The sequence below is a fragment of the Cervus elaphus genome, chromosome 9, assembly GCF_910594005.1.
Source record: "Cervus elaphus chromosome 9, mCerEla1.1, whole genome shotgun sequence".
NCBI lineage: Eukaryota > Metazoa > Chordata > Mammalia > Artiodactyla > Cervidae > Cervus > Cervus elaphus.
Window position 1 is genome coordinate 62,092,185 of NC_057823.1, and position 8,325 is coordinate 62,100,509.

The 8,325-nt window shown below is 47.6% G+C and overlaps 1 long non-coding RNA gene across 1 annotated transcript; it reads right to left on the minus strand.

The window, feature by feature from the left end:
- Positions 1-3,151: 3,151 nt before the first annotated feature.
- LOC122701004 lies at positions 3,152-7,132 on the minus strand. Its single transcript, XR_006342894.1, has 3 exons — positions 6,726-7,132; positions 5,851-5,968; positions 3,152-3,396 (listed from the first exon to the last, which is right to left on the minus strand). It is a non-coding gene; the product is annotated as an uncharacterized LOC122701004 (long non-coding RNA).
- Between the last annotated feature and the right edge of the window lie 1,193 nt (positions 7,133-8,325).

Here is an 8,325-nt window from a genome sequence, read left to right on the forward strand (position 1 = left end):
CCCCTCCAGAGCATGATGTCCCTCAGACCTCCCAAAGACACCCACTTCTGACCATCCCCACTGCTAGCAAACCCCCAGGCTGGGGCCTCCTTCACAAAGCCACCACCAGAGTCAGCTTCATGGTCTGGCCCCTGTTCATCCCTTCTCCTCCTTGAACTCTCTGCTCTGGCTGAGCTCAATCTACATTGCTCTTTCTGGTCCCCTTTGCACTCACTCCTTCACCTGGGTTGTGCACCCTTTCCCATTCCCCTCTCCTCCTACCAAATCATCTTTCAAATCTCAGTAGCATGTCACTTCTTCCAGAAAGCCTTCCTTTCTTGGTTCAGGGGCTCTTCCTTTGTGCGCCTCTATTGGGTCCTTATCCCTCTCTACTGAAATTGCCTTTTTACTTGAGAGCCTCTCCTTTGCTCCAAGAGGGCAGGGCTGTGTCTGCCTGTTCACACTGCATCCCCAGAGCTTGGCCTGGGGTCAGGTACCTGGTTGGTGCTCAGTGAAATCTGGGTAATGAATGAGGGTTCCCTTCTATGTTTCATTGTACCAAGTACTGGTCTCAGTTTGCTGGCACATAGGCTCTCAGTGCAAATCTGTTGAAAAGATAATGGATGACTGCATGAATAAATAAACAACATGGTTCAACGTCCCCTGCCTCACATCACACACACACACACACACACACACACACTGGATTTGTTCACTCCTCTGCCTTGGTCTTTTGTAGAACAAAAGGGATTCCAGCTCCTTGTTTGAATGCTGTGCGGTTTTGAGGAGGAAAAAAAAAAAATACTGCTCCTTCAACAAGAAGAGTTTCAGGCGATAAAGGCCTTTCTTGCTGGCAAAGGGAGGAGGGACAATTGGGGCCTCAGCCCAGTTTCAGGATGGCCTCAGTTGGCCCCAGACTGACTAATAAAGTGTGAAATTGACTTCATCCCCCGCCACGTCTCCCCAGCCAGTGTGTCCCCGCAGCGTCTCCTCCTGCCACCGCGGACACAGTGCTGCCGCCATCCCCTCTGTCACTGGCAGACAGGCGGGTCATCAACGCCCACGCAGCCCCAGGGCCCAGCGCTCTGCAGAGCCCTGGAAGCCATTTGGCCTCAGGCCAGGATGGGCTTTCAAAGCTAGAAGCATCCGATGTGGCATGCCTGACGCACCTCCTAAGTCAGCCGCTGGCCCCTCCTGGCCCTGTTTACTCCTCTGGCACTGACTGTCGAGGCACGGGTGGGGGCTGGAAGCAGGGACCGCGTTAGGTGAGCTCTTTGAGACTTCACCCCACCCCACCTGGTCCACTGCACCAAATGCAAGACTGGAGGATAGAGCGAAAGGGACCTCAGCAAACGGTGAAAGCAGGGAGCTTTTAGGGGGCTTTAGGGGCTGCTTGGGGAATGACAGAAGGCCCCCAAACCTGTCCTTCCACCAGAACAGGACCACTTTGGGGTCGATTTTGTTTATTTGCTTCTGTTTAAGATTTTCTAGGAAGAGAGGGATTCTGTGGCTCTGTTGTTCAGCCACTCAGTCGTGTCTGACTCTTTCCGACCCTGTGGACTGCAGCACACCAGGCTTTCCAGTCCTTCACTATTTCCGGGAGTTTACTCAAATTCATGTCCATTGAATCAGTGATGCCATCCAACCATCTCGTCCTCTGTCGTCCCCTTCTCCTCCTGCCTTTACGCCTTCCATGGCTCTGCTGTTGCTGCTGCTTCTAAGTCACTTGGGTCGTGTCCAACTCTTTGCGACCCCATAGACGGCAGCCCACCAGGCTCCGCCATCCCTGGGTTTCTCCAGGCAAGAACACTGGAGTGGGCTGCCATTTCCTTCTCCAATGTATAAAAGTGAAAACTCAAAGTGAAGTCGCTCAGTCGTGTCCGACTCTTTGTGACCCCATGGACTGTAGCCCACCAGGCTCCTCCGTCCATGGGATTTTCCAGGCAAGAGTGCTGGAGTAGGGTGCCATTGCCTTCTCCTCCATGGCTCTAGTGAGTCCTAAAACCAGTGATCTGTCCAGCAGTCATTCCCAAACCTGCCTGTGCATCAGAATCAACCAGGTGACTTAGTAAAAAAGACAGATTGTGAGATCTGTAGCGTGTTCATCTGCTCAACACCATTTCCTATTCTTCTGAAAAGAGCCCCTGTGTTACCTTAGAGAGCTATTGTTGCCTCACATAGCCCCACAGAGTTTGGGTGGTCTCCAGGGGTGAGCATGTTCCCCAGGCTGGGCCAATCACAGAGTAATAAGCCTAGGGGGTCTAAACTAGGCTAGAGTAGGCAGCCCCAGGATTTTGGCAGAGCTGTAGGGGAAAAGATGCTCTCTTTTTCAGAGGCTCTAGGCTGGTAGCTGTCAGACTGGAACTGCTGGCTAACAATGAAGTCAACACAGAGATAAATTGTGACAAGGAATGACAGAAGAGAGAGAGTGAGCTCATAACCTGTTTTGAGCACCTAGATCCAGCCATGTCTGAAGTTTATTCCTCTGGGCTATTCAAATGCATGAGCCAATAAATTGCTCTTTTCTTTTTTTGTTTTCTTTCTCCTTTTTTTTTGCTTTTGCTTCAGTCACTTTGAGTTGGGTTTTTGCAATTTGTGACTGAAAGAGTCCAGACTAATACACAGATCCCACCTCAGATCTATTGACTCTTGATTCCCATTGATGGAGTCCAGGAATCTGGATTCTTCAAGAAGCTTCTGAGGAGGTTCTGATAAAGTGTCACCACTTTATCAATCATTATGTGGACATCACTGAGATACTTGTCCAGTGATGTACAGACAAAAGTGATCCTTCCATGTGTGGCCATTATAATTGTATGTCAGAACTCTGTACATGGTCTTGACCCTCACAACAACTTGATGAAGTACAGGTTATTCTTCCCATTTTACAGATGAAAACACTGAGGCCTAGAGAGGTGGTGAATGAATGTATTCAAGGGCACACAGCTAGTAAGTGACAGATCTAGGCATATGAGTCTCTGAAGTACTTCTTCTTTCTACTACTCTACATGTCTCAGAGGGGCTGTGCAACATGCTTAGAGCCTCCACACCCAGTGTTGGAAATGTCCTCTCTCTTCAGAAGCTCTTTCAGTAATCAGAGCCTATCTGAGTCACTTAGTGTCCTGTGGCCACAGTAAGAGAGGACTCCAATGTGATGGGCCTGAGCAACAAGGGTACTTTATTATACTACACTCTAAGAAGTCCAAAGTAGGATGATTCCAGGATTGATTAATTTGGGGGCTCAGTGTCATAAGCAAAGGTTCAGGTTCTTTCCATTTTTCTTGTCTGTCTTCTTCAGGAGTCACAAGGCCATCAGTCTGACTCTCTTCTTGGTTACAAGATAGCTGCTGCACTTCCAAACATGACAGTGTCCAGCACAGGGAGGTGGTCTGAGTCTTCCTATGTGTTTCTTTTTGTCTGTAAAGAAAATGGTTCTGAAAAGCCATTGGTCATTGGTCAGAATTACATCACACATTCAGACTTAGTTCAGTTGTTGGCAAGAAGGGTGGGGCATCGTGATAGGCTTGGACCAATCACAATGCACCCAGAGTCTGGGCTGAGTGGACACCTGAACTGTAGAGGGCTCTTCAAGAAGGATGGAAGGGGAGGAAGTGTGTTGAGTAGTGTCTGCTCCATGATTCCTCCCCAGTTCCCTGGATTTTCCTCCCTGATTCTGGGCCCAGGCTCCGAGGCATCTTTCTTTTCATTAGTCATGATCTTTGCAGGAAGGTCAACTTTCAGATTTCAAAATCCTCCCCATGGCTTCCTCATCCTCCCCTCCAGTCCCCTCCCAGAGCCAAAAGGTGTCCTAAAGGAACACAGAACTTTCCCAGAGGTGCTCCTCCTGGCTTTACTTCCCTTGTTCTCTGTCAGACTGATACTAGCTCACTAGGCTGCCAGGAGGAGTGGTACAGCATGTGTGGCTGTGGGCCTGTGCTACTGCCTGCCCATCACCCCTTTCCCCTTCTCTGAAGCACAGAATGCACACTGTCTTTAAGGATCACCCTTTCCCACTCTCAAATCATGCGTGTAAGCAACACTGACTCTCACTGTACCCCCTAACTCTTTTTTTTTTTTTTGGCTGAGAGGCATGTGGGAACTTTGCTCCCTGACCAGGGATTGAACTGTAATCCTTGTATTGGAAGGTGACTTGATTTGGGATGGACAATAACCCCAGTCTGTTTTCTGAGAGCCACTTCCTGAGTCTTGAACTTAAACTCTTGGGGGAGTGAAATTCTATTTATGCTAGGGTTGTTGAGTTCCAGATTTGAGCCTGGAGCTTTCAGTAACCATTTTACAATTTCCTAAGGGAAAGTTGGTATGCAAATGAAGCTCACACTGAGCCGAGAGAAGGAGATAGAGAGATCCTAAGGTGCTGGATCCAACTGGGCCCGACGCCAGACAGCCCTGTACATCTCAGTCACATGAGCCAATGAGTCTTCCTTTCTTGGTCAACCCAGTCTGAGTTGGCGTTCTGCCCCTCGCAACCAAAAAGCAACTAATATAGCATGTGCTTTTGAAAAAGCTGAACTGTGCTCTCCTTTGGCTGAGTCATGCAAGTATAGAGAGGAGTAATGGGAGATAAGCCTGGGAAATTAGGCTATAGACACATGGCAGAGGTCATTGAAGACTTTGAGATGGGCCACTCAGTCTCTGAGACCACTGGGGAACACAGGACTTCCTGAGGCCAGGTGATTCCAAGAGTTGCTGAACAAGCTAAACTTTGACCAACCCCCCCCACCCCAACCCCAGCCCGGGGGATCAGGTTAATGCCTTTGTAGCTGCTGATAAAGTAGAATTCTTGATCTGCAGTGGGATTCATCCTCTGGGCCCGCCTTCCACAGGAAAGAGTGGGTGAGTTCTGCATAACTGAGAATGTTTGGAAGACGGAAGCTACTGGAGTTTACCAACTGCTCCTATGCACCAGAGATGATGAGGGTGGGGAGAAACCCAGAGCAACTGACAAGAAGGTGGGGGATACCAACAAATGTAGACAGCCCTTTTGTTTCTTTCTTTCTTTTTGGCTGTGCGGAGTCTTCTCCCATTGCTGCACACAGGGTTTCTCTGGTTGTGGTGAGTGGGGGCTGCTCTTTGCTGTGGTACATGGTCTTTGCATTGCGATGGCTTCCCTTGTGGTGGAGCACTGGAGCACTGGCTCTAGGCACTTGGGCTTTGGTAGCAGCAACACTCGGGCTCAGTAGTTGTGGCTCAAGGGCCGTAGAGCATGAGCTCAGTATGTGGGGCACAGCCTTAGTTGCTTCGTGGCACGTGCAATCTTCCCGGACCAGGGATTGAACCTGTGTCCCCTGCATTGGCAGGTGGATTCCCATCTATTCTAATCTCTCTTAAATCGCCCAGGGTAGGAAATGGGCTGCCCAGAGTAGGAAGAAGGACATAACTTCCCTCTTTCTACCATACCTACTTCTATTAATGTGGCCTGACGTTGTACTCACTTTGGGGTAGCACATTTTGCTTTGTATTAAAATGGATATTATATGTGCTGCTACCAGGCCCAAGTGCCTCAGTCACCTCAAGTCTTCCAAACCCTCTCCCACCTTGGCAGAACTGCCTCCATCCTTCAATTTCTTTTTAAGACTACAAGAATAAAAAATCTTGTGCTCTTGAAGAGGTGAGGTGATCAAGGAGGAGATAAGAAACCAGCTTTCATTCTTTTTAATATTCAATAGCAGCAAAAAAAAAAAAAAAACCAAAGAACAAAAATGACAAAACACACATTAGTATCTCTGTAGAGTAATCAGTCACATTATAGGCTTTGCCCTCCAAATTGTTATCTGTATAGTTCATGCATTTGTCCCTGACAGGGTCTCTAGGAATCCAATTCCATCCTCCCCCAGTCACTCCCAACCATACCCTCCATGCATTCCACTGTCTTACGTCTTCATTGAGGTTTCTGACTAAAAAAGACTGTTGCCCAGGACAGTATCGAGGATAAAGCCACCATTGCTTCTGATTTTCCTTCCAACAAAATCTAAAACACAAAATCATTGCTTAATTCCTCATATACATGATCTTGTTTGTTTGTTTACATATTACTGCATGTAGACATTGGTCCTGGTGCTTTACAAATATTAACTCATTTCATCCTGAAAACAACCTCTAATCACAATTGTTAGTTGCATTTTACAGAAGAAATTGTGGCACATATGAATTAAGTGACCTTCCCAGAGTTACAAAATTAGGAAGTGACAGAACAGAGATTTGAACCCAGGTAGTTTGTACTATTAAACCTGTGCCCAGGTTAGGCACACTTCTTCTGTAAAGGGCCAGATAGTACTTTAGGCATTATGATCACATACAGTCTCTGTTCCAATGACTCAGTTCTGTTGTCCTAGACAACACAAAAATGAATGGGTGTGGCTGTGTGCCAATAAAACTTTCTTTAGAGACACTGAAATTTGAATTTCATATCATGTTCAGTGTCAGGAAATATTACTTTCTCTTTTGTTCCCTCACCCCCACCCCGCCTCAATCATTTAGAAACAATGGCAACCCACTCCAGTATTCTTGCCTGGATAATCCCATGGACAAGGGAGCCTGGAGGGCTATAGTTCATGGGGTTGCAAAGAGTAGGACACTGCTGAAATGACTGAGCACGCACAAACACAAGTTCTTAGCTTTCAGGGTCATACAAAAATAAGGAGTGAGCCAGAATTGGTCGGCAGCCCATATTTGGCTGATTCCTGCTCTATGCTATACTATTGTTCAAACTGGCCCTTACACCTTACCTCTTATCATCTTCATTTCCCCGACAAAGAAACCCAATTCGTAGTGGTAAATGATGACTTGCCCAAGGTTACACACTGAGCAGGTGGGGGGAGTCAGGATTTGCACCCAGGCTTGTCTTGATCCCAGAGGCTGTAGAGGCAGAAAGCAGGTAGAGGCCAGTGAGTGGGCGGGAGGCAGGGCCGTGCTGTCGGCATCAGTGCTGCCTACCTTGGCCTGAAACTGTCAGTCTCCAAGTGCTGGCAAATTCCCCTCCCCCCGCTGTCTCTTCACCCCAATCCCCAGGAGCCTGGTACAGCAGCCTGGGGTTCCTTGGCCCTGATCTGCCACTGAGGTCCTATTTAACTAGGACTTGCAAGAGACTGAAAAGCTCTGTCTTTCAAGTCTGGAGCCAGAAAAGCCCAGGTACTGTTTTGACTTGGCCTGATCTTGCCTACTGCAACCATTAGGGCAGGACAGATCTGATTTAAAGGGGACTATCACTCGTGATAACACTTCAGCTCTGGCCAGGGTAAGACTGGGAAAAGGTCCAGAAGGAGTGGGGGAAGGGGAGAGATACAGAGACAGAGGAACACCCAGAGAGAAATATGAATCAGAGAGAGATTCAAACACATGTACACCAACACACAGAAATATCCCTTAACAGCTGTTTTTCTGAACCAAAATCTTATTTCCTGTTTCCTTAGCTCTGCAGACACAGAAAAGCCAGTACTGCAGCAGAAAATCTCCCCATATTACTTGTTGTTAATAATTATTTGTTTTGTCTTTTCTAGGTTTCTGCAACGGTAACTTCTTTCAAACCAATGACCAGCCCCTGAAGTGGGCAATGTGGAAGTTATTTGCTTGAGGAAGGATGTGGAGTTCAGAAAGCTCCAGCAACTTGCTCAAGATCACACAGCAAGTTAATGACCAAGCTAGAGACGAGGATCAAGACTCCAAGCTTCCAGTGCAATGTGAGTCTCCAACAAACCACCCATAGAAATAAAGGGGATATTGAATGTCAGGGATTCAGTACCTTCTCTTCCCTTCAGTAAGCCCCTTAAGTCCCTCTTTGACAAGGAAATGATAGCAACATAGGTTTCCCAGGTGGCACTAGTGGTAAAGAATCTGCGTGCCAATGCAGAAGACATACGAGATGCAGGTTTGATTCCTGGGTTGGGAAGATCCGCTGGAGAAGGAAATGGCAACCCACTCCAGTATTCTTGCCTGGAGAATCCCATAGACAGAGGAGCCTGGCAGGCTATAGTCCATGGGGTTGCAAAGAGTTGGACATGACTGAAGCAAGTTAGCACGTTTGTCTGAACTTGAGCAAGACAATGGACAAGCAGATGCATGCTATCCCCATGGTTATGTATGATAGAAAACTGTGAGACAGATTCAAGGAGAGCTGGATAGATTGTAGTCAGTAGGAAATCAGTACCAGAGGATCTTGGTGAATTGGGTTTTGTGTAGGAGGATATGTCATGTGATTTTTATTACTAAAATTGAATGACTTGAGTTCCCATCTCACCTCTTCTGAGAATGACTCTCTCCCCAACATGGGGTCCTCCCTCCCAGGATAACTCTCAGAGCAGTTACTTAGTCCAAAGGGGCAGTTCTCGT